The sequence below is a fragment of the Bos indicus genome, chromosome 12 (assembly GCF_029378745.1).
Source record: "Bos indicus isolate NIAB-ARS_2022 breed Sahiwal x Tharparkar chromosome 12, NIAB-ARS_B.indTharparkar_mat_pri_1.0, whole genome shotgun sequence".
In the NCBI taxonomy this organism is placed as follows: Eukaryota; Metazoa; Chordata; class Mammalia; order Artiodactyla; family Bovidae; genus Bos; species Bos indicus.
This window is the reverse complement of record NC_091771.1, coordinates 49,678,683-49,704,677: the sequence shown is the minus strand read 5'-3', so window position 1 is coordinate 49,704,677 and position 25,995 is coordinate 49,678,683. Positions and strand designations below refer to the sequence as shown.

Sequence of the window (25,995 nt, the reverse complement as noted above, 5' to 3'; positions counted from 1 at the left end):
GTTCTCCATATCTATGAGCTTAATTTTTTTCTTTGTTTTCTGTTTTTTGTTTTTTTTTAATTTCACATGGATGTGAGATCATACAGAATTTATCTTCCTCTGATTTATTTTACGTAGCATAGTGTCCTCAGGGGCCATCCCTTTTGTTGCCAATGGCAAGATTTCCTTCTTTTTATGACTGATAATATTCCATATATAGTATATATACACAAACTATGTTTTCTTTATCCATTTATCCATCAGTGGACACTTAGCTTGTTTCCATATCTTGGCTATTGTAAATAATGCTGCAATGAATGTGGTGAATATATCTTTTCAAGTTGGAGGGTTTTTTTTTTCCCTTTGGATAAATACCCAGAAGTGGAATTGCTGAATTATAGGCTAGTTTTATTTTCAATTTTTTGAGGAATCTCCATACTCTTTTCTATAGTGGCTGCACTGATTCCCATTCCCACTGAATTCAGTGCACAAGAGTTCCTTTTTCTCCATGTCCTTGCCAATAATTGTTATTTCTTCTTTTTTTTGAAAATAGCCAGTCTAACAGGTGTCTCACTATGATATGCATCTCTGGTGATGAGTGATGTTGAACATCTTTTCATGTACTTGGTGACAAGGCTGTTTTCTAATGGCTGAATACTTCATGTCCATGTACCATAATTTATTTAACCCTTATTCTGTTGGTGACTATTTGGGTATTCTCTTAATTTTGGCTATTACAAGTAAGATAATAGTAAATACTTTTGAACATATATCCTACTGTACATATTTACTTAAGAATGATATTGAGGAGTGGAATTAGGGGAGAAAATGATATGTGAATAAAAATACAATATCCATTTGATAAATTTCTCCATAAGATAGGAATAGAAGAAAGGGGTCTTAATTTGATAGAGTATACTAATGAGTAAATAAATAAAATTATAATTAAACCTATATAAACTATGTATAATGCTTTATTGGAAAAAGAAAATTATAGAAAATATGGTAATAGTAGCTTTGTGTTGTAAACATTCAGCTAATTAGAAATTGTTAGCAATTGGGTGTATCCTTTTGTGCCTGTTATTCATTAAAGCATAAATATATAAATGAGTGGATATATAGGTAGATAAATACATGTGTGTATTAAAACATTATTATATGACACTATTGTTCTGCAATTTGCTTTAGAAAATTTTATCAACATGTTTAAATTCTCTATATTAGTACATACAGTTCTATCTCATTCATTTTTAGAAGTTTTATACTCCCTGTTTGCCCATATAAGAAACGCAAGAGCCACAAGTTTCAATCCCTGCCTTGGGAAGATCCCCTGGAGGAGGGCATGACAACCCACTCCAGTATTCTTGCCTGGAGAATCCCGTGGACAGAGGAGCCTGGGAGGCTACAGTCTGTGGAGTTACAAAGAGCTGGACACAACTGACACATATATACTTCATCAGATCAGATCAGATCAGATCAGTCTCTCAGTCGTGTCCGACTCTTTGCGACCCCATGAATCACAGCACACCAGGCCTCCCTGTCCATCACCAACTCCCCGAGTTCACTCAGACTCACGTCCATTGAGGCAGTGATGCCATCCAGCCATCTCATCCTCTGTCGTCCCCTTCTCCTCCTGCCCCCAATCCCTCCCAGCATCAGAGTCTTTTCCAATGAGTCAACTCTTCGCATGAGGTGGCCAAAGTACTAGAGTTTCAGCTTTAGCATCATTCCTTCCAAAGAAATCCCAGGGCTGATCTCCTTCAGAATGGACTGGTTGGATCTCCTTGCAGTCCAAGGGACTCTCAAGAGTCTTCTATACCATAATTTATTTAATTCTCCATTTGGGACATTTTGGGTTTTCCCCAAATTTTTGTACTTGAATACTGTCATTTTGAAGATGTTTGTGCATCTATTCTAGTGTCCCTATTTCTTAGGATGGATATCACCAAAGAGAAAGGCAAGCAGGAGCTGAGGAAGTAGAGGTGAGCTCGTGTATAACTTTAAGGAGCCAACCCAAGCAGAGAAAGAAGATATGGCATTTATTTAAAGATGTTGAAAAGATATGTATCTTTTTGAAAATAAAGGAAAAGCTAATAACGCACAACAAAAAAGTGCAAAGTAAAGAAAAATTCATAACAAATGTCTGTAGCCTCATATGCCTCTTCTCAGGGCTCTCTTATTAGGATTTAGACTCTTCACTTCCCTGAAAATTTCTCTGCCCGTGGTCACCAAGGTTCTTTCAACCCATGGGATATTTTTCTTCCAGGAAGTTTGGCTTTGTTGCCGCCTCTTTTTTTCTTGAAACTTGGGCTAACTTGGACTCCATGAAACAGTTTTCCATGGGCTAGTTTCAGCCCTTCAACCTCTTCAATTTCTGATTTTTTTTCAGACCGCTTTAACCTCCCCCCCCCTTCTCATAACATCACAAGTAAAGATCCCCAGGTTTTTTCATTCTCTCCTCAGTTGACTTACTCTTACTGTATGGGCTTATCAACTCCCTTAGCTTTAAAAAGCACCTAAACTTCAAAATTTATTATTTTAGTGCACCCCTCTCCTTTGAGTTCTAGACTTCTCTGTATCTCTTTGTTGACTAGACACATGGGAATTTTGAGAGGGCTTCAAACTCAATGACCAAAACTAAATTCGTAAGCTTTATTCTCATTCTCAAATATTTTATTCCTCTTCAGTTGTCAATTATAGACGTTAGTTAATTATCTACTGTGTCTTCCCAGGCGGCTCTAGTGGTAAAGAACCTGCCTGGCAATGCAGGAGGCATAGGAGTCATGAGTTTGATCGCTGGGTTGGGAAGATCCCCTGGAGGAGGGAATGGCAACCCACTCCAGTATTCTTGCCTGGAGAATCCCATGAACAGAGGAGCCTGATGGGCTACAGTCCATAGGGTTGCAAAGAGTTGGATAGGACTGAAACAACTTAGCATGCATACACAATTATCTATGAAAAATATCACTTTTATCAAATCTCACACATGAATGCATTGATCAGGCACCACAAATATCAGAGACTCAAAATAGTGCTGTATTAAACAAGGTACAGTATATTGTATACTTAAGGTTGCTTTTCTATTTGAACATTATTTTGTAGCTCTAAAACATGCAATTTGTTGTCAATGATCTGACTATTTACATATCGAAAACATCATTTTAACTGTATTTTAGAAAATTTAGTAAAAGTCAAAATAGACTTTTCTTTAAAATGTGCTATTTGGAATAAAATTTAGAGTTTTATTCATCTATCTGAACACAGTGAAGTTATTCAAAGAGTAGGTATAGTTTTATCACTCTTCTGTGTTATTTATTGGTAAGGCAATTGCTGTGAAATGCCGAAGAAAAAGAATGCACTCATACAGATTATTCAGTGGGAGAATCTAATTCAAATCCTTAGTTTCAAAGGATCCTGTTTACTTGCATCTATTAATAAAAGACAGTGCTGTTAATAAGGACTGCTTCTGTCCCTTCTTGATTCACCATAGGTTTTCAAGTGGTGATGAGAAAAAAATGGAAATACATTCCAACTGATAAAAGTCCATGTTTTCGTGGAAAAATGTAAAATATCAAAATCCTAGAAGTGATAGAATTCTCATTCAAGTTAGAATAAACAAAAAGTTATTTGTGATCGTTAACAAAAAGATATCATATAATCCCTAGGGCACAGTACTGAACACAATCCTAGAATGTAGGGATCTTTATCTTGGAAGACATCTCAAAAATAACACCGTTTAAAAGCCGTTAACTAGTGCCTCTAGGCTGAATATAATCGGATAACAGTGTATGTCTATGTGTGTATTCTGAATGCTTCAAAAATAATGTGAAAGCCATAAACTGGGGTGTGCGGTTGGGGGCATCACTCTCTGGCATGCCACATGCTCCATCATTCCATATTAACACTCTGGTCTGCTTCCTGTCCCATACTTAGCCTGAGTCTTTGAAGACGTCTGACTTTGTAACTCCAGCTGGTTGAACTTACCTTCCAATTAAGCACATCTGCCAGGTGGTGATCCAGTCTCTGCTTGAACACTCTCCAGGATGGGGAACAGTAAGCTTATTAAAATTTCAGGCAGCCTTCCTTGTTAGAAAGTTCACTGCAATCGAGCAGCAACTTGGTTCCCAGTAACTTCCACCTGATGGTCGAGCTGCAAGGAACAAGCCTAATGCCTCTTCCACATGACAAAACTTCAGATAATTGATGGGATCTATCATGTCTCCCCATTTCATTCCAGGGCTTTTCTTTTCAAGGTTAAACACCTTCCATTTCTTTAATGTCCCTCATTTGGCATTCGCCATCCTGATAATCCTCCTTTGAATGAATGTAATTCCATTTGTCAATGACCCTTATAAAATGTGTTTCTGGGAATGAACACAGTGATCTACATGTGGTCTGCCCAGTCCAGGGTAGAGAAGGGCTATTAACACCTGTGTTCTGGGCATTATGCTTCCATTAATGAAATTGAGGGCTACATTAGCTATTCTTAAGCAGTTAGCAACAAGGATGAAAAGGATGGTTAGAGCATGAATGCAGCTTGACCAGGTTCAAAGAAAGGAGGATGCAGTTTAGAAGTTAGTGAATAAGTAATAGAGATATGTTTTAACATTGAGGAAGATCCTCTATTTCAAAGGACATAGGGAATTACATAAGATAAAGTGTATAATTTTAAAAATCTTAGAAGAATGAACAAAATGAGTTCATTTCAAGTGAACTAAAATGAGTATATATGAATTGATAATGATTATCCTTTTTTCCTATAATATAATCATATGTGTTTTATAATAAAAAATGTAAAAATATTACCAACCCACACACAGTATTACTCTATTCTGATATGTGGTATTTTATCCCTCATGTTTCTATATACTCTGTTTTATATATGTTAAAATAATGCTCAAATTTGCATACATGTTTGTATAACTGTATTTTTCTGATTCCAAAGTCATCTTTTGAAATTTGGCAAGGGAAATCAGTATGTTTATCTCACTTTAGCAAAGAGTTTCCTATGTATTTCTTTTTCTTTCTTTTTTTTTTAAAGAAGCCATTTATTTCTAATATTTTTTTAATGGGGTATAGTTGCTTTACAATGTCGTGTCAGTTTCTGCTTCACAGTGAAGTGAATCAGCCATGTGTGTGTGGGTATATATATATATATATGTATATATATCCCCTCCCTCTTGGACCCCCATCTCACGAATCTCCCCCAGCCCATCTCTCTAGGTCACCACAGAATGCTGAGCTGAGCCCCCTGGGCTGTACAGCAGGCTCCCACTATCTGTTTTACACACGGCAGTGTATATTTATCAGTCCTAATCTCACAGTTCACCCCACCCCTCCCTCGACCCTGTGTCCGTATGTCCATTCTCTAGTCTGCATCTCTATTCCTGCCCTGCAAATAGGTTTGTCTCTACCATTTTTCTAGATTCCACATATATGCATTAAAATATTATATTTATTTATCTCTTTCTGACTTACCTCTCTGTATGACAGTCTCTAGGTCCATCCACCTCTCTATAATGACCCAATTTTATTCATTTTTGTGGATAAATAATATTCCATTGTATATAAATACCACATCTTCTTTATCCATTCATCTGTTGATGGACTTTCCATATATTTCTTAATTCACTTCTCCCAATTCCATCTTTTTCACATCGCCATGGCCAACCTTTATGATCATAGCACTTAAAGTTTAGGGCCACGATGATTCTCAGGCCACAGAAGGCAGAAAATATTGAAGTATTTTTGCTTTAGTATTTTAGAAACTTGTAGATGTCTCAGGAGCAGCAGCGAAGTTCTCAAATTATCCATTTCAAGCTCCTTCCCCAGTACAGCTTAGAAGCTACTGAAGTTTAGGCTTTAGAGCCCTGTTTGCATGGATATCTTTCAAGTTTCTGAGAGGAGTCCTAACTTTTTGTATTTATAATTTTGTGTTCTTTCAAGGGACCTTCTCATTGGCTCAGCAGTAAAGAATCTGCCTGCAAGGCAGGAGATGCAGGAGACGTGGGTTTGATCCCCGGGTTAGGAAGATCCCCTGGAGGACGGCATGGCAGTCTACTCTAGTATTCTTGCCTGGGAAATTCCCTGAACAGAGGAACCTGGCAGGCTACAGTCCATGGGTTGGCAGACAGTTGGATACAACTGAAGCAACTGAGCACAGCTCAGCATTCTTTCAAGAAGGCTTCCATGTTATATAAACTTCAGGCCCCAGGACACCTGGATTTACCCTGCCTTCTTCCCCGAATGTCTTTTGTACACCTGGCAGCTTTTTCACTTATTCGTGTATTGGCTTGAAGTGGAGGTGTACCTTAATCCTAAGTCTCATCTCTTCATTCAGCCTCTTAGAGCACTTCCTGCTTCAGCTCACAGTCTCAGAAATTGTCGTCCACCGCCCCCGAGCCCCAACACACACACACACTTCTTCTTACCAGTCTCTTTGCCCAGGGAGTCTTTCCTCTTATTCTCAGCCTGATTGGCATCTGAGGCCAGGATGCTCAGGAGTGAATAATGCCTGCCTGCTGGTCCTCAGACTCCCAGAATGTGCACCACAGCTTCCAGTTCTCATGCTTCACTCACTGTTCTTTGGTTCCCAGAGAGTAGCTTTGGTCACTCTCTCTCAGGCACCAGCCCTTCTAGATTTTAGCGTCACATCATATCATTCATGGTGTCTTCTCTGCCATCGATGTGCATCTATGTACGTCTGAAGAAGACGTACTCATTCTTCCTGCTCACCTACTTTGAGTCACCATAAAGAAATCTCAAAAGTTTTATATTAAAGAGGTAATATTTATATAATGTTACATACTGAACACGAATATACCGTTTCAGTGAGGAAAAAAGGGAAATGCTAAACACATGAAGATGAGGCCCTTTTCAATTCCTAGCTTCCCTAAGATTTTAGTACCTGACTTTGTATTCTTTTCATTCTAATCCCTGGCAACATTCTCAGTGACTTCAGTATCATCATAAGTAACTCTGCCAGCACTCTAACTGCCCTTGATTTGTAACTGCAACTTCAGTGATCTTTCCCTTCCACTCTGCTTTAGAGTCACAGGTACAGATATCAGGTTTACCTGACCTTTGATGGCAGGAATAAAGGATAGCATAGCCATCTTATTTCTCCAACCATGACTAGCACAGCTCTTTAAACATATATTAGGAGCACAATAAATATTTGTTGGTTAAATGGATCTATAAATATTTGGAAAGTGTAGCCATAAAATCAAGAATGATAAATGAAGCTCAAGTGAGGTCAGTGTCTTGGGAATAATAATTGGAAATTATGATCCAGAACATATTTTATTATCATTCAAGTTCAAATTGTATTCTCCTTTTTTATATATTCAGAATACGAATAACATAGGTTTCTGTCTGTGCTCAGTTGCTAAGTTGTGTCCGACTCTCACGACCCCATGGATTGTAACCCATCATGCTCCTCTGTCCATGGGATTTCCCAGGTAGTGGGTTGCCATTTTCTTCTCCAGGGCATCTTCCTGACCTAGGAATTGAACCCGCGTCTCCTGCTCAGCAGAATGATTCTTTACCACTGAGCCACCAGGGAAGCAACATAGGTTTAGGAATTATAGCTTTCCTTCTCTGATCACAGGGCATCCTTTTATTTCACTGAAATTATCATCCATGTGTTTTGAAACTACACAGTATCATTTAACATTTGAGCAATTCCTCATGCCTCAAAAAAAGAGTTTTACAATTCAGAGAATATTTAAATTTTCATTTTGACAGTTAGATAATGGGATTAAAATGGTTTATTTACATTGTTATCTAAATTATAGTTGTTAAGCAATTATCCAAGCTGTTCTGATAGACCTGATACATTATATAGATAATACATTACATTTGTATACATAAAACACAAGGCTAAAGAGAGTTTTCTTGGAGTTTTTGTTAGTGTTTGAAGATGTGGAATGACAATGTTAGTCATTCAGTCGTGTCCGACTCTGTGACCCCAGGGACTGTAGCGCGCCAGGCTCCTCTGTCCACAGGGGTTCTCCAGGCAAGAATACTGGAGTGGCTTGCCATTCCCTCCTCCAAGAATGACTTAAAGTGTCTATATTGTTTCTGAAGAATTGCTAACAAGCTGACAATATGTTCTGTTCTGTTCTTTCCTTTGAGAGCCATAAGTATGCATATTGTCAAATATCTCATTGGAGATTTTGTCCATAAACATAACTCTAATGTGACTCAAAGCACAACTTTTACGTGACTCTTCAATTTGCTTCCCAAAGGTCAAATTCAATCCTGGTGGCTTGCTATAAGAATGTTTTCATTTTTATTCAGTTATCTCTACTTCCTCTAACTTCCCTGCACATCCCATCACCCAGAGCATAAAAATCCAAGCAGTGAATTTGTTAGCTAGGCACACTCTGTAAAACACCATGATTTATTCTTTCAGTGACCTTAATGATAGTTTTAGTGTGGTAAATTTTTTATTACAGTAAATTATTTATTGCAAGAGAGGCATGTGAGTCAACAAGGAATGCAGAAATAATAGTGGAGAAATTTATGTTGTTTTCCTGAAGCGTATCCCCACCACCTTTGTGCTTCTAACAAAAACCTTCCATTATATGGAGCAAATGCTCAAAATAACATGAAATAGATTGGATTTGTAAAGAGGGGAGACTGCATATTCAATTTCCAGGGTTTCCCTGAAAGGGGCTCTTCTCATTCTTCGTATTTATCCTGGAGTCAACTAGCTCCCTAGCTGCCTACCGGGGAAGATTTTCAGGTGCTACTGTCTGAAAAGGATCAAAGTTCTAACATTTTCCTGGTTATTGATAGTCTCTCAAGAGATGTAAAGGCCTTCACTGCATAATCAAGAATATGTCCAACATGGAATCAGTGGGGCAGAGGCATCATGGAGATCAAATATCCTCTCCACCCATTACTTGCCTAATCATTTGGAGAGCAGGATGTGATAGGTAAGCTGTCTTGAATCTAAACATCTATGTGAAACAGGATATCTGTTATTTACAATTCCAGAATTGGGCATTGTTGACATCTATTGGACAGTGAGATCACATTTTTGTAGTTAGAACCCTGAGGGACTCTGTGATCTTGAAGCCTTCTGTGAATCTTAAAGTGATGGTGACCATTGACTGTACAATCAAACTTTCTTTACTTAATTAAATTTCCTTACTTAATTACATATTTATTCCCTAATTGGTTATTCCCATTTAGTATAAGTAGTAAATAACCACAGAGTTTCTGATAACCATAGTATTGGATTAGTCAGAATGAATTTGTAGTGATCTTGCCAGATAAAATAGTTAACTACAAAACAGCTTAATAGTAACTAAATTCCTATATTTTAGATGGGAAGCATTATTTAATATTTCGGCAATCCATAATAGCAATGTATTTTAAAGGCTAATATCCATTTGACGAAAAATGATAACTATTCTGGGCTTCCCAGGTGGCGCTAGTGGTAAAGAATCCACCTGCCAATGCAGGAGACATAAGAGATGCTGGTTTGATCCCTGGGTTGGGGAGATCCCCTGGAGGAGGGAATGGCAACCCACTCCAATATTCTTGCCTGGAAAATTCCATGGACAGGGGAGCCTAGTGGGTTACAGTCCATAGAGTTGCAAAGAGTCAGACATGACTGAAGCGACTTAACATGCACACATAATACCTTTTCTATGGTTTCTTAGGACCCTATCACCTTGCAATAATAAGTACCTTTGCAGCAATGATTTAATAAATATTTATTTCACAAATAAATAGATGAATAAATAAGCTCACTCCTTCACTTAATGAAGTGTGTTTTTATTTTTTTTTTCCCAAAGAGTTTATGATTTACTGAGTTGTTGGAGACATTTTTGCAGATGTCTTCCTGTTGTGGTGGAAGCCAATTTGGCTGGAATAAAAATCTGGCACCAGTCACACTTTCCTTCAAGCATTTAGAGATGTCACCCTGACTGCCGTTTTATATGGTTGCTCTGTAATCTCAGCCCAGTCTCTTTTCCTGGTTTTCTGATACTGTTCTATTAAGATCATTCATTTTTACATATTATTGAGGATTGAGCAATTTTGCCAAAACAATGAATACTTCTTTTGGTTCTTTTAGTAAATAATATCTACAGAATGATTTCCCTTTGAATTTTTAAGATGATTTCTTTTTCTTGATTTAGAGTTTAGTTTCCACCAGCTATGATTTATTTATTTATCATCCTGACTGAGGGGAGATTTATGCATTTCTGCTGCTGCTGCTGCTGTTGCTGTTAAGTCGTTTCAGTCGTGTCCGACTCTGTGGGACCCCATAGATGGCATCCCACTAGGCTCTGCCATCCCTGGGATTCTCCAAGCAAGAACGCTGGAATGGGTTGCCATTTCCTTCTCCAATGCATGAAAGTGAAAAGTGAAAGTGAAGTCGCTCAGTTGAGTCCGACTCTTAGCAACCCCATGGACTGCAGCCTACCAGGCTCCTCTGTCCATGGGATTTTCCAGGCAAGAGTACTGGAGTGGGTTGCCATTGCCTTCTCTGGCTGCTGCTGCTGCAGCTGCTGCTAAATCGCTTCAGTCGTGTCCGACCCTGTGCGACCCCATAGACGGCAGCCCACGAGGCTCCCCCGTCGGTTTACCATTAAACGAGTTCTGTGGATCTTACTTAGTCCAGCCATTTTACGTGGAGATCTCAGGCTCTGAGACACCAGGACAAGTACATAAATAACAAAGCGGCAGGTCCCATTGTTATTCCAAGTGGAGTAATATAGGGTGCCTGGCAACATTAGTCATTAGAGAAAAGAAAATTAAAACCATAATGAGATACCACTACATATCTATAAGTTTGGCTAAAATAAAAAATGCAGGCCCTACCATGCTAAAGATGTAGATGAAGTGGAACTCTTATACACTGCTAGTGGGAATGTGGAATAGTACAACTTGGTAAAAACACTTTGTGGATTAAAAAAAAAAAAAACTTTGGCATACATTTACCATATGATCCAGCTTTTCTACTCCTAAGTATTTACTCATGAAAAGCAGAAACATATGTCCATACAAAAACTTATGTACAAGTGCTCATAGCAGCTTTATTTCTAATAGCCTCAAGCTGGAAACCACTCAAATGTCCATTAACAAATGAATGGATAAGCAAAGTCTGATACAGTCATTCAGTTGAGTACTACTCTACTACTCCGCAGTAAAACAGATGAACTATTTAAACGTGCTGCAGCATGAATTAGTCTCAAAATAACTATAATATGAAAAAAGCTAGACAAAATAGAGTACAGACTATGATTTATATAAGATTCTAGAAAATGCAAACTAATCTATCATGACAGAAAGCAGACCAGTGTTTGCCTGGAGTGAACAAGGCGGAGGAGGGAAGCGGGGATGGATGAAAAGATTGTAATCAGAGGTGAAGCATATCTTCATTATCTTGATTGCAGTGATAGTTTTCATGAGTGTACACACTTGTCTAATCTTATCAAATTGTATACTTGTGATAAATAGTATAGTAAATGTCAATTATACTTCAGTTAAACTGTTACTAATAGTTTTTAAGTCTTTATAAACATTTTTGAAGTTTATTACTTCCATTCAGCTTTTGCTCATGGGACTTGATGATAGCTTGATACCATCATTTCAATGGAGACTAAAATTTTGTTTTCTTTTAAAATGATCACTGAAATACCATCCAGTATATCCAACAGTTAAGTGTGAGACAGGGAAAAAAAGATATGATTACTGAAGGAAAAAAGAAGAAAAGAATGGCCAAAAAATATTCTAATTCCAGACATTCCTGGAAAGCGGCTCCAGGGAAACCTGGCCAGGCATTGGGAAAAGATTATACAGTTGCCGCAGGGCAGCTCTGCCAGGAAAAAGTTATAAATGACTGAAGGACTGTGGCATTTGTGATGAGAAAGGGAATTAATCTTCTTTGTAGCTTATACTTTCAAGTTCTTCCAATTAAAATTGAAAGGCAAAAGAAGTGATTAAGGAGTAAAATTTTGTCTTTAATTTTTTCATGAGTAGTATGTTCTGAATATTTGGTTAAAATGTTTGAACTTTGGAAAAGGCCATTGTTAAAGAAAAAGTAAAATTTTATTAAACTTGAAATGGACTCAGTATTTCTTTGAAATTTGCTTTGAGAAAATGGAGTTCCCAGTTAAAATCAGTTATAGCTGAAGTTGATGAAATCATTTTGTCTGTTATAAACTCCCCAGATTATTAGGGGAGTTTATAACAGACAGTATACAGTAATAGGGGCAGGAAATCTGGTTTTCCTTCCTTGAAACTATATCTAACTCATGTAACTTCTACAGGTTCTCAAACTCATCAACTAAAGTACCAAGTAGTTTAATGCAACTCTCAACTCCACCCTGTCTGTATAATTTATGATTCTGTATATTTAGATTAAGGGATATAAACATTTTCAGACTATTTCATATCTTTCTAAAGACAGAAGACTGGATAGGCAATTTAAATAAGAAAAGAGAATGAAATTGAGGCCATGCTGGCACAAAATTAATGTATAAAGGATATACCTATAGGAACAAGTTCTTGATAATATATTCTCTTTATCAGTTATTTCCTAAAATTGAACTGTATATTTAATGAGCACTGCCCACAAATTATGGTGAGTGCCATTCCAAGAAAAAAAATGTGCCTAAAGAGGGTGCAAATAAACCATTTCTCTTAACCATAGATTCATATAGAACTCAAGTGGTGTTTTGATTTGCAGTTTTAAGTACTTTTCCTCTTAAATTCCTTCTAAGGATATATCCATTCATATAAGACTTCCTTGAGTTGGCAGCGCTAAAATAGGAAGCTAGAAATATAATGGTTAAAAAGAAATCATGTAAACATAGGCTACGGGAAGTTTTAGGGGAAATATGTAGAAAATTATACAGATCTGCCAGCATAGTTCCAGAGATAGATGTATGATTTCTTATACTGTGGCTGTTTCTCCAGTAAAATAGCAAACCACAGAGTTACCATTAAAGCTCAAAATAAAGAACCAATCAACTGCCAAAGCTATCAGAGACACAAGGCAAAAGAAAAATAAAAAAATGAATGAACAAAGAAGGAGTGAAAAAGTAGTTATTTATCCTGTTTGGGGGGAATGCGATTAATACAGTATGGTGGGCAGACAAATGAAGGAGGGCGAAGGCAAGAGAACAAAGCTAGTATAATTCCTGGGGACTTTTGGTCATCTAAAAGAGAGGAAGGAAATGTATTCCATCAGGTTTGCACAGACTGAGGGGGACATGGTTCTGTGGAAACAACCTCGTGTTGGTCTAGGTGAGACCTGAGACAGTCACCCAGCCTGGCCCCTGTAGCCATGAAAATGACTCGGCTGCCTGGCACGTGTGAAAAGGTTTATTCACTGGGAGGGTTTATTATTCAGACAACTGCACCAGTTAAATTGCTGGCTGGTATATTTAGGAGGTACCCCTGGGAGGACAAGGACACTATTACCAATCAAACTGGGAGAGACTGGAACATTTATCTAGTTAAGAGACAAGACTAAGGAAGTTAGAAATCATGGAAATGACAATTTGGATTCCACTACCCCAGTGCTTGAGCTGGGAACAGCTACATGAGTAGGTTGGATATTGTGGGTACACCCTGGAATTGTGACTTGTGGACAAGACTGGTTAAATCTATCGCTTGAAATCTTCCTCAAGAGATCCTAATTGAGAAAAGAAAAGAAATCATGTGACTCTTTTTTCCCTGATAGATGTAATTTATAAAAGGAATGCTTGGAACTGGTTATATTAATTTTATAGACAAATTTTATGCTTGTACATTTATCAAGTTTTAAGGGACTCTCCTGGCAGTAGAATGCCCTTTCAAAGTTGCTACCTCAATTATAAACAAGTCATCATCTCTTGAGGCCACTGAAAGGAGAGATCTTACTACTAGAAAATTCTTCCTTAAATTAAACCCAGTCTTAATGGCTAAAACTTGTACTTCTTGCTTCCTGATTGAACCTTAAAAACCATACTCAGGTCTTCAGCAACGTTTCTCTATTTTGTTTATAAGGTGTCATCAAAGGTCTTGTTTTATTTTGCTTAGGCTCAGATATTTGCCTTGTATAGCACTTACTTGACCATGTATGCCACTGTGTGTGCTCAGTTTTGTCCGACTCTTTGCCACCCCATAGCCCACCAGGTTCCTCTGTCTGTGGGATTTTCCAGGCAAGAATACCAGAGTGTGTTGCCATTTCCTTCTCCAGGGGATCTTCCCAACCCCCATCTCTTGCGTCTCCTGCATTGACAGGCAAGTTTTTTGTTTTTTCTTTTTTACCACTAGTGCCATCTGAGAAATATTTAGGTTGGTAAAAAAAAGTAATTATGAATTTGGACCATGAATTTTTTATTCTTATAACAAGGCTCAAGCACATCTTTATTAGTCAAAATAAGAACCATTATAAGTAACACATTTTTGCCAATGAGAAATAAGTTTGTTTATTCCTAGAGCATAAAAATTATGCTTTGAGATTCGATGAACTCTTGGAAAACACTTTCTGCCTCCTGCTGGCTGTGGAAGCATTTTGCCTGCAAAAAAGTTGTGAAGATGCTTGAAGAAGTGGTAGTCAGTTGGCAAGAGATCACGTGAATATGGTGGATGGCAAAACTTCGTGGCCCAATTTGTTCAAATTTTGAAGCATTGGTTGTGCAGCCTGCAGTCAGGCATTGTGCAGAAGAATTGGGCCCTTTCTGTTGAACAATGCTGGCTGCAGGCATTGCGATTTTCAGTGCTTCTCATCAATTTGCTGAATGTACTTCTCAGATGTAACGGTTTCACCAGGATTCAGAAAGCTGTAGTGGATAGACAGGCAACAGACCACAAACACTGACCATGACCTTTTTTGGTGCAAGTTTGGCTTTGAGAAGTCCATGGTATCCTTTGCTGATCAAAACTTTTAAGTTTAGTTAGGAAACTTTCATAATAGCTATTTGTAATATAAACTATTGAAGATATTAATTTGGCTTTACATATCAAAGAATTAAAAATGTTTCTCTTCAACAGGTTAAACTGTTCCCTTTAAAACTGGATGCTGTTAAAGTTATGTTATGCTTCCAAATCTGGGGAAATCTTTTGAGGATCATAGCATAAACTCTACCACCTCGAGCCTTCTTCAGTTGTAACTGTCCTCTCTGCAATTGCCATGTATTGGCTTCTCTGGCTTTCAGTAAAGAGTTCCAGATTCACATCCTTAACACCCCAAGTGCTGCCTTCATTTCTAGTCATTTTACTATCTGTATAACTTACACTTTCATTATATTGTATTCATAGACCCTTGATTTCCTTCTCAGGAATGAGTTTAACAACTAGGTAAATGGTACCAATGCAAACATAGATTTCAGCTTAACCTATGATATCACCCAGATATCCTTATCCATTTCCATTTTCAACTCTCATTTCCATTTCCCACAGTACCAATTTCAAACCATATTGCTTGTCTCAAACCTGTCATCTTATCTGCATGCCCCTTAATCTCATCAGTTCCAGCCTTACTTTCCTTTTTGCTTTGTGTAATACGAAGAGGTGTCACCCTTCTGTTCATGTCATCGTTTAATTTCCTGCTGTTCCCACTCTTGTACAGAAAGCTGCTTGAACATAAAAGACTTAAAATACAAATATATTATTCCTCAAGCTTTTGTCCATTGCTTGGGCTCAGCTGGATAGCTCTCTCATGCAATTTCAGTTACATGTCGACCAATTCTGAGGTCATCTGAAGGCTTGACTTGGGTGGGTGGCAAAAATGGCTCCTCCACACACATGTCTGAAACCTTAGCTGAGATGGCTGGGCTGGGCAGGGCATTTCTCTCTCTCCATGTGACCTCTCTGTAAGTCTAGTTTCCTCAAAGCGTGTGCTTACTGGGTACTTGGTTATCTTGCTTCTTTCAGAGCAAGTATTCTGAGAAACTCTGTGAGTAATGACAAGCTTCTTATGACCTATGTTTGTGAGAAGTGATGAAGTCATTCAGAGTCAGCTCTGCCTCATTTTATTGCTAGATACAAGGGGAAGAAACTCCTTAAGAGTGTATATGGAGACTAGCTATTAATGATACACCTGCCCTTATAGATCCTAAGAACTTTAGAAGCTCATGCAATTAATGTACACACTTCTTGTGGCTGCCATTTTCCTACTCATGATCATGTTCACAAATGTACTTCTGTGTCTCAATTAGGGTATTCATTTCTAATTAATTAATTTTTGATCACTACTTAATGAAATTAGAAATTGATAATGATATTGGGAAAAACCCTTTTCACTTGGAAATTTAAAAAGCAAAAGTAATCTTCGTTCTTAGGTTAATAATAAATAATACAACAATGAAGACATCACACAGATATGTTTCATAAATCTCGTATGTAGAATATATAAATAGACATGTTACCAAAGAATATTAGAAAATATTCTTAAGGATATTTCAGAAGTCCTAGGCTCACTGATTATTACCAAAGTGTAAAGGTATAGGAACTGAGGAGATAGGATACAGAGGGAGAACTTCTTCTGTATATCCTCTCATATTTCTACATTTTCTACTATTACAATGTATAACCATTACATATATGGATACATACTACATAAACAGACTATCTTAAAACAATAAACAGTCAACAATAAATGAGCTACTACAATGTACTTAAATTTACTCCTGGAATATCCTTGAACATAAGAAATTAAGAAATATTAGTTCTCTTTTATGTATATGTATGTATATGTGTAATATATGCACACATATGTATATATACACACATATATATAAATATACATGTATATACATAAAATATTTAAAGTCGATTTTGCTTCAGAACCATCCACTTAAGAAGTAAAATAACCGTCCTAGCAATAATGCATTAATTCTAGTTTGATAGCTAGAGCTTATTTAGTCATAGATCAATTAGGGCCAACAGTCTACTAAAGATATGTTACAATTGATAAAAATTAGAGCACAAAACTAGGACACCTGAATACCAGGTTATTGGAGATGAGTTTTAGAAGAATAATATTCCATTATGTGTGTATTTATATATATATGTATTATTTTTATTTTTATCCATTTGTCTCTTGATGGACGCCTAGATTGTTTCCATGTCTTGGCCATTGTAGATAATGCTTCTATGAATGTAAGGTGCAGATAATCTTAAAATAGCTATTTTATTTCCTTAAGGTATGCCCAGGGGTAGAACTGCTGGCTCAGATGTTAGTTCTATTTTTAATATTTTGAGGAGCCTCTGTACTATTTTCCATTGTAGCTATACCAAGTTACAATCCCATGAACAGTGTATAGGTCAGTTGCTCAGTTGTGTCCAACTCTTTGCAACCCCATGGACTGCAGCACGTCAGGCCTCTCTGTCTATCACCAACTGCCAGAGTCTACCCAAACCCATGTGCATTGAGTCAGTGATACCATCCAATGATCTCATCCTCTATCTTCCCCTTCTCCTCCTGCCCTCAATTTTCCTAGCATCAGGGTGTTTTCTAATGAATGAGTCAGCTCTTCACATCAGGTGGCCAAAGTATTGGAACTTCAGCTTAAGCATCAGTCCTTCCAATGAACACCCAGGACTGATCTCCTTTATGATGGACTGGTTGGATCTCCTTGCAGTCCAAGGGACTCTCAAGAGTCTTCTCCAACACCACAGTTCCAAAATATCAATTCTTCGGCCCTCAGCTTTCTTTCTAGTCCAACTCTCACATCCATACATGACTACTTGAAAAACCATAGCCTTGACTAGACGGACCTTTGTTGGCAAAGTAATGTCTCAGCTTTTTAATATGTCTAGGTTGGTCATAACTTTCCTTCCAAGGAGTAAGTGTCTTTTAGTTTCATGGCTGCAATCACCATCTGCAGTGATTTTGGAGTCCACAAAAACACAGTCAGCCACTGTCTCCACTGGGGTTTCCTTTATTCCACATCCTCTATAAAAATCAAACTCATAGAAACAGAGAAAGCTGATAGTTGCCATGGGGTGAGGAAAATAGGTGAAGCTGGTCAAAGGTTACAAACTTCCAGTCATAAGATGCATAGGTTCTGGAGATGTAATGAACAGCACAGTGACTATAGTGAACAACAAACACTGCACTGTGTATTTGAAAATTGCTATGAGTACTGATCTCAAAAGCCAGCCCCCCACAAACACAACTCACACATGCATTATAACTGTGTGAGATAATACATGTGTCAAACAACCTATTGTGGTAATCATTTCACAGTACATACATACATCAAACCATTATGCTACACACCTCAAATACACACAGTGCTATAAGTTAACTATATCTCAATAAAGTTGGGTAAGAAAAAAAGACAGTAATATATTTGTGTGCTTTAGTAAAATATACACCATTATGTAATGATATTGCATATGTCATATGAAGATAGCATCAAAATCTATTTTTGAAATTTGTTAACCAAAAAATTTAAGAAGGATATTGTTTTCTAAAGCTGGTAAATAAAGTAAGCAAAACATTTGAGCAAATTTTTGCTAGGAAAATACTTGTCAATTAATAGCCAAATGTTTTTCTCTTGTTTCTCATAATGTTATCTGTGGTTTGAGCTGCAGTGGCTAATTCTCAGAAAAGTCGGTGACTGTTTGACTGTCTCAATCTATTGTACATTGCACGTTTTCAACTGATTTTTCTTTTAGATAAATTCTAAATGAAACAAGACTTTATGAGTTGATTGACATAACACTGGTTTAGCAATGTCTTTTTAGTACCCCACCCTTTTACTTTAGTCTTAATAATTTCCAAGACTATCCTAATGACTTTGTGAATGACATAATTGAAGTTAAGTCTTTGATTTCAATTCTGTTGGCCTTTAAAACTGTTACTCAGTCAGTCATGTGTGACTCTTTGTGACCACATGGACTATAGCCCGACAGGCCCTCTGTCCATGGAATTCTCAGGGCAAAAATACTGGAGTGAGTAGCCATTGCCTTTTCCAGGGTACTTCCCAACACAGGGGTTCAACCCGGGTTTCCTGCATGGCAGACAAATTATTTACCATCTGGGCCACTAGGGAAGCCCCTCTAATGTCCTTTAAGTCAATTCAGACACTCAGTCGTGTCTGACTCTTTGCGACCCCATGGACTGCAGCATGCCAGGCCTCCCTGTCCATCACCAACTCCCGGAGTTTGCCCAAACTCATGTCTATTGAGTCGGTGATGACATCCAACCATCTCATCCTCTGTCATCCTCTTCTGCTCTTGCCTTCAATCTTTCCCAGCATCAGGGTCTTTTCAAATGAGTCAGTTCTTTGCATCAGGTAGCCAAAGTATTGGAGCTTCAGATTCAGCATCAGTCCTTCCAGTGAACACCCAGGACTGATCTCCTTTAGGATGGACTGGTTGGACCTCTTTGCTGTCAAAGGGACTCTCAAGAGTCTTCTCCAACACCACAGTGCAAAAGCATCAATTCTTCAGCGCTCAGCTTTCTTTATAGTCCAACTCTCAAATTCATACATCACTACTGGAAAAACCATAACTTTGACTAGATGGACCTTTGTTGACAAAGTAATGTCTCTGCTTTTTAAATAGCTGTCTAGGTTGATTATAACTTTCCTTCCAAATAGCAAGCATCTTTTAATTTCATGGATGCAGTCACTGTCTGCAGTGATTTTGGAGCCCCCCAAAATAATGTCTGTCACTGTTTCCACTGTTTTCCCATCTGTTTGCTTTGAAGTTATGGGACCAGATGCCATGATCTTAAATTTTTGAATGCTGAGCTTTTTTTTTTTTAATTTTATTTTATTTTTAAACTTTACACAATTGTATTAGTTTTGCCAAATATCAAAATGAATCCGCCACAGATATACACGTGCTCCCCATCCCGAACCCTCCTCCCTCCTCCCTCCCCACACCATCCCTCTGGGTCGTCCCAGTGCACCAGCCCCAGGCATCCAGTATCGTGCATCGAACCTAGACTGGCATCTCATTTTACACATAAATTTATTTATTTTAATTGGAGGTTAGTTACTTTGCAATATTGTATTGGTTTTGCCATACATCAACATGAATCTGCCACAGGTATACACATATTCCCCATCCTGAACCCCCCTCCCTCCTCCCTCCCCATACCATCCCTCTGGGTTGTCCTAGTGCACCAGCCCCAAGCATCCAGTATCATGCATCGAACCTGGACTGGTGATTCGTTTGATATATGATATTATATGGAGAGGGTTGGGATGATTAGGGAGAATGGCATTTAAACATGAATGTTGAGTTTTAAGCCAACTTTTTCACTCTCCTTTTTCACTTTCCTAAAGAGGCTCATTAGTTTCTCTTCACTTTCTGCCATAAGGGTGGTGTCATCTGCATATCTGAGGTTACTGATTTTTCTCCCTGCAATCTTGATTCCAGCTTGTGCTTTCTCCAGCCCAGCATTTCTCATGATGTACTCTACATATAAGTTAAATAAGCAGGGTGACAATATACAGTCTTGATGTACTCCTTTCCCTATTTGGAACCAGTCTGTTGTTCCATGTCCAGTTCTAACTGTTTTTCCCTGACCTGCATACAGATTTCTCAAGAGGCAGTTCAGATGGTTTGGTATTTCCATCTCTTTAAGAATTTTCCACAGTTTATTGTGATCCACACAGTCAAAGGCTTTGGCATAGTCAATAAAGTAGAAATGGATGTCTTCCTGGAACTTTTCTGCTTTTTTGATGATCCAGTGGATGTTGGCAATTTGATCCCTGGTTCCTCTGCCTTTTCTAAATCCATCTTGAACATCTGGGAGTTCATGGTTCACGTACTGCTGAAGCCTGGCTTGGAGAATTTTGAGCATTACTTTACTAGCATGTGAGATGAATGGAACTGTGTGGTAGTTTGAACATTCTTTGGCATTGTCTTTCTTTGGGATTGGAATGAAAACTGAACTTTTCCAGTCCTGTGGCTCCATTTTCCAAATTTTATGGCATATTGAATGTAGAACTTTTACAGTGTCATCTTCAAGATTTAAAATAGCTTAACTGGAATTCCATCACCTCCACTAGCTTTGTTCGTAGTGATGTTTCCTAAGGCCCACTTGACTTCACATTCCAGGATGTCTGGCTCTAGGTGAGTGATCATACTATCATGGTTATCTGGGTCATGAAGATCTTTTTTGTACAGTTCTTCTGTGTGTTCTTTCCACCTATTCTTAATAACTTGCTTCTATTACGTCCGTATCATGTCTTTCCTTTATTGTGCCCATTGTTGCATGAAATGTTCCCTTGGTAGCTCTAATTTTCTTGAAGAGTTTCCCATTCTATTGTTTTCCTCTATTTCTTTGCATTGATCACTGAGGAAGGTTATCTTTATCTTTTCTTCGTATTCTTTGGAACTCTGCATTCAAACAGGTATATCTTTCCTTTTCTCCTTTGCCTTTAGCTTCTCTTCTTTTCTCAGCTATTTGTAAGGCCTCCTCAGACAACCATTTTGCCTTTTTGCATTGCTTTTTCTTGGGGATGGTCTTCATCCCTGCCTCCTGTACAATGTCATGAACCTCCATCCACAGTTCATCAGGCACTTTAGATCTTATCCCTTGAATCTATTTCTCACTTCCACTGTATAATCATAAGGGATTTGATTTAGGTCATATCTGAGTGGTCTAGTGGTTTTCCCTACTTTCTTCAATTTAAGTCTGAATTTGGCAATAAGGCATTCATGATCTGAGCCACAGTCAATTCCCAGTCTTATTTTTGCTAACTGTATAGAGCTTCTCCATCTTCGGCTGCAAAGAATATAATCAATCTGATTTCAGTATTGACCATCTGGTGATGTCCATGTGTAGAGTCTTCTCTTGTTTTGTTAGAAGAGGGTGTTTACTATGACCAGTGCATTCTTTTGGCATAGCTCTATTAGCCTTTGTCCTGCTTCATTCTGTACTTCAAGACCAAATTTGCCTGTTACTCCAGGTATTTCTTTACTATCTACTTTTGCATTCCAGTCCCCTATAATGGTCTTTACCTTTATATTAATTTGGTATGGGACAGATAAGACACATCTTGAATACAGCAAAACCTAGTGCTATATTACATGTAAAATATTAAACTTCACACTCTTTGCAACTATGACAATCTGTCTATCCTTCCAACTCTGTAAAACTAGTATATCTACTCTTTGACCTTAGGCAAACTTCAGGCCTTGAGCCACTCCATTTCCTTCTAATCTGTCTGCTTCTTTCTAGATTCACTTTCATCCTCTTCGACCCTAGGTTCCAAAGTCCATCACTTCAGTCATTCTGTCACTATTACCCTTCCTCTCTTCCTTGCCCATCGGTGGCCACCCCTTATAAAATCTCAGTTTTGGATTGATTTAGCTGCAGTCCATGGCATCTCAAAGAGTCAGACGTGACTGAACAACAACAACAATAGTTTTACCTCTTTGCTTTCTCAGAGGTGAATACCACTGGAAAAAAAAAAAAAGTAACGGCTTTTCCTATGCTTAAAATATCTGCTTTTGACATCACATTCCTTTTTCAGTTCAGTTCAGTTCAGTTCAGTTCAGTCGCTCAGTCATGTCCGACTATTTGCAACCTCATGGACTGCAGCATGCCAGGCCTCCCTGTCCATCACCTACTCCCAGAGTTTACCCAAACTCATATCCATTGAGTCGATGATGCTATCCAACCAGCTCATCTTCTGTCATTCTCTTCTCCTCATGCCTTTAATCTTTCCTAGCATCAGGGTCTTTTCAAACGAGTCAGCTCTTCACATCAGGTGGCCAAAGTACATCCCTTTTCAGTTACACTTAAGTCCTGAACCTCTAGTGAAAATGGACCTGCTCTATAGTGGGGCTTCCCAGGTGGTGCTGGTAGTAAAGAATCTGCCTGCCAGTGCAGGAGACATAAGAGACACAGGTTTGGTCCCTGGGTCAGGAAGATCCCCTGAAGGAGAAAATGGCAACCCACTCCAGTATTCTTGCCTGGAGAATTGCTTTATAGAGGGAGAAACATTTTCTGCCGTCACTTTGGTACATATTCATTCCTTTGGTGTTTTTTTCCCCAGGATAAACAATGGCCTATAAAATGGGCCCTTTTTGCTTCATCTTACTTGTCACTGTTGAGGATTCTCTTTTTAAAGCAAGAAATACTCCTTATTTTCTATGACTTTATTTTCTCCTGGATTCCATCCTATTTTTTAGATTTTCTTTCTAGTTTCCTTCGTGGGCTTATGTTTTTTCTGCGCATTGCTTAGTTATATTCTGCAAGGCTGCTTTATCAGCTCTGGGTTCTTTTTGCTGTCCACACTTACAAGGTTACTTGAATTACGTTCCTGATTTCAGTTATCACTTACATGTTGCGTTTTCAGCCTTAATTTTCTCCTTGAACTCAAGACTCGTAAATCCAGCTGGTTCCTGGAAATCTCACTTACGTGTTTTATAGGAAGTTTGAACTCCATGTGATTTAAAAATGACCTAGTAATTTTCACCTCAAATCTGTTTCTCAACTGTGTTCTCTTTAAATGAATGGTATGAAAATTTCCTCATTTATGGGAGCTAGAAACAAAGTAGTTATCTCTGTCTCTTATCGCTTTCTCAGTCTCCATGTTCAATCATTTCTAGGGTCCTGCAGATATAACTGTTTTATTCTGTCATATATTTCTGCTGATATCCATCTATTGCAGCACTATTAAACAATTAGTGAAGGTATCATTTCTCCTATTCAGAAGCATTTGCAAGTAAATAGGATCTCATAAAGACCATATGGTGACAAGGACCCTGACAAATACAAGAAATGACTATTCCTTTCCTCTCTATACTATTGCTAAAACATCAGCAGCTTTGAAAGTACATGCGTGGATGCTCAGTTGCTTCAGTTGTGCCCAACCCTTTGAAACCCTATGCACTGTAGCCCACCAGGCTGCTCTGTCCATGGGATTCTCCAGGTAAAAATACTGGAGTGAGTTGTACAAGACTCCTGCAAGGGATCTTCCCAACCTACAGTTTGAAACTGCACCTCCTACATTGGCAGGTGGGTTCTTTTTTTATTTTATTTTTTAACTTTACAATATTGTACTGGTTTTGCCATATATCAAAATGAATCTGCCACAGGTATACATGTGTTCCCCATCCTGAACCCTCCTCCCTCTTCCTTCCCCATACCATCCCTCTGGGTCATCCCAGTGCACCAGCCCCGAGCATCCAGTATCGTGCATCGAACCTGGACTGGCGACTCGTTTCATATATGATATTATACATGTTTCAGTGCCATTCTCCCAAATCATCCCACCCTCTTCCTCTCCCACAGAGTGGGTTCTTTACTGCTGAGCCAGCAGGGAAGCTTCAGCTTTGAAAGAATGCTCCCTCATAATAAAGTATCTAATGAAACTCTTTCTTACTTTAGAAAGCATACAGACCCCACCTATCAAGTTTTATTTCTGTGGACAGTATTTACAATTAAGATATATAGAATATGATTTTGGAGTCAAGGTATGACCTTGGGAAATTCATTAAACAAACTTTTTAGGAAAATTATAATAGTAGCTAATACTTATTTCATAAGGTTATCTGATGTTTAGGCAAGATATTATAGAGTGTATAGGTGCTAAATACTCATTTTTCACTCCTTGCACTTTTGCTTTTAATGCTTTGTTGTTGTTCAGTCACTAAGTCATGTTCAACTCTTTGGGACCCCATGGACTGCAGCACGCCAGACTCCCCTGTCCTTCACTATCTCCCAGTGTGTGCTCAAATTCATGTGCACTGAGTTGGTGATGCTATATAACCCTCTCATCCTCTCCCACCCCATTCTCCTTTTGCCTTCAATCTTTCCCAGCATCAGGGACTTTTCTGGTGAGTCCACTCTTAACATCAGGTGGCCAAAGCATTGGAGCTTCAGCATCAGTCCTTCCAATGAATGTTCAGGGTGGATTTCTTTTAGGATTGACTGCTTTAATCTCCCTGCAGTCCAAGGGGCTCTCAAGACAAAAGTCTTCTCCAGCTCCACGATTCAAAAGCATTCATTTTTTTTGAATGCTTTTTTGGCACTAAACTTTCTTTATGGTCCAACTCTCACATCTGTACATGACTACTGGAAAAACCATAGCTTTGATTACATATGGGCCTTTGTTGGCAAAGTATATACTGGTTTCAATTTACTACTTTGTCGGCAAAGTAATGTCTCTATTTTTAATGATTGCCTGAGTATTTTCTATGAATCAGTTTTGAACTGACCACACTGAGTGCTGCTTAAAGGGGAGAGAGCTTCTGAAGCATTACTGACTGAGTATACAAATGGAGGTACCATGTCTGCACCATATACATGCTCACTGTGAAGCACCACCAGTGACTAGAAGCATGAATATATCAGAAGATCCCATACAGGCAATCTCAAGAAAAATTAACAGAGACTGCGTTTTACTTGAAAGAAAAAAAAATGTAGTAAATTGAAACCAGTATATATTTCATCAAATGGCAGAAACCTAACTCTTTTTAGAATTGTAACAGGAAACATTGGTGAAAGGATTATTAATGACAACTACATAGAAAAGAATGACATTAATAAAGAAGTAATTGAAGGGCTCTTTGCTTGTCATCCATTAGAACAGCTTTACTTCCAACGTAGTTAAAAAAGCAATCAATCAACATAAGCCAAGACATTCTGCTGAAGAAATGGGGAAGCTATTATGAGTTATGTGCTAACTGATGTACGGAAAGTGAACCATGGCTTGAGCCTTGAAACATAATTTACGGAATTTTTGTGTATCACTGTTGGTTGTTAAATATGCATTCTCAGAGAACCATGTTCACAGTTGATTGGTGTAATAGTCTTTACAAAATTTGTGGAGCCTCTTGGTAAAGCCTCTTCTGTTATACTACAAAAGATTGAGAATAAAATAAAAGAAAAGCATCCCAGCTGATTCCTACCTGAGTTGTCATGTAGGATAAATGTTTAAAAGGGCATTGGATTAAGAATTATTTTCATAAAGAAAAATCATTTAACCTTTTAAGTAAAGGTAATGTAAGTACATCATGGGAAACGCTGGGCTGGAAGAAGCACAAGCTGGAATCAAGATTGCCGGGAGAAATATCAATAACCTCAGA

General features: G+C 38.2%; 1 long non-coding RNA gene across 2 annotated transcripts in view; it reads left to right on the top strand.

Moving 5' to 3' along the window:
- The window catches only part of LOC139186141 (uncharacterized), a 128,834-nt gene that overhangs the window by 18,276 nt on the left and 84,563 nt on the right, over positions 1-25,995 (top strand). The gene's annotated exons all lie outside the window — the stretch shown is intronic.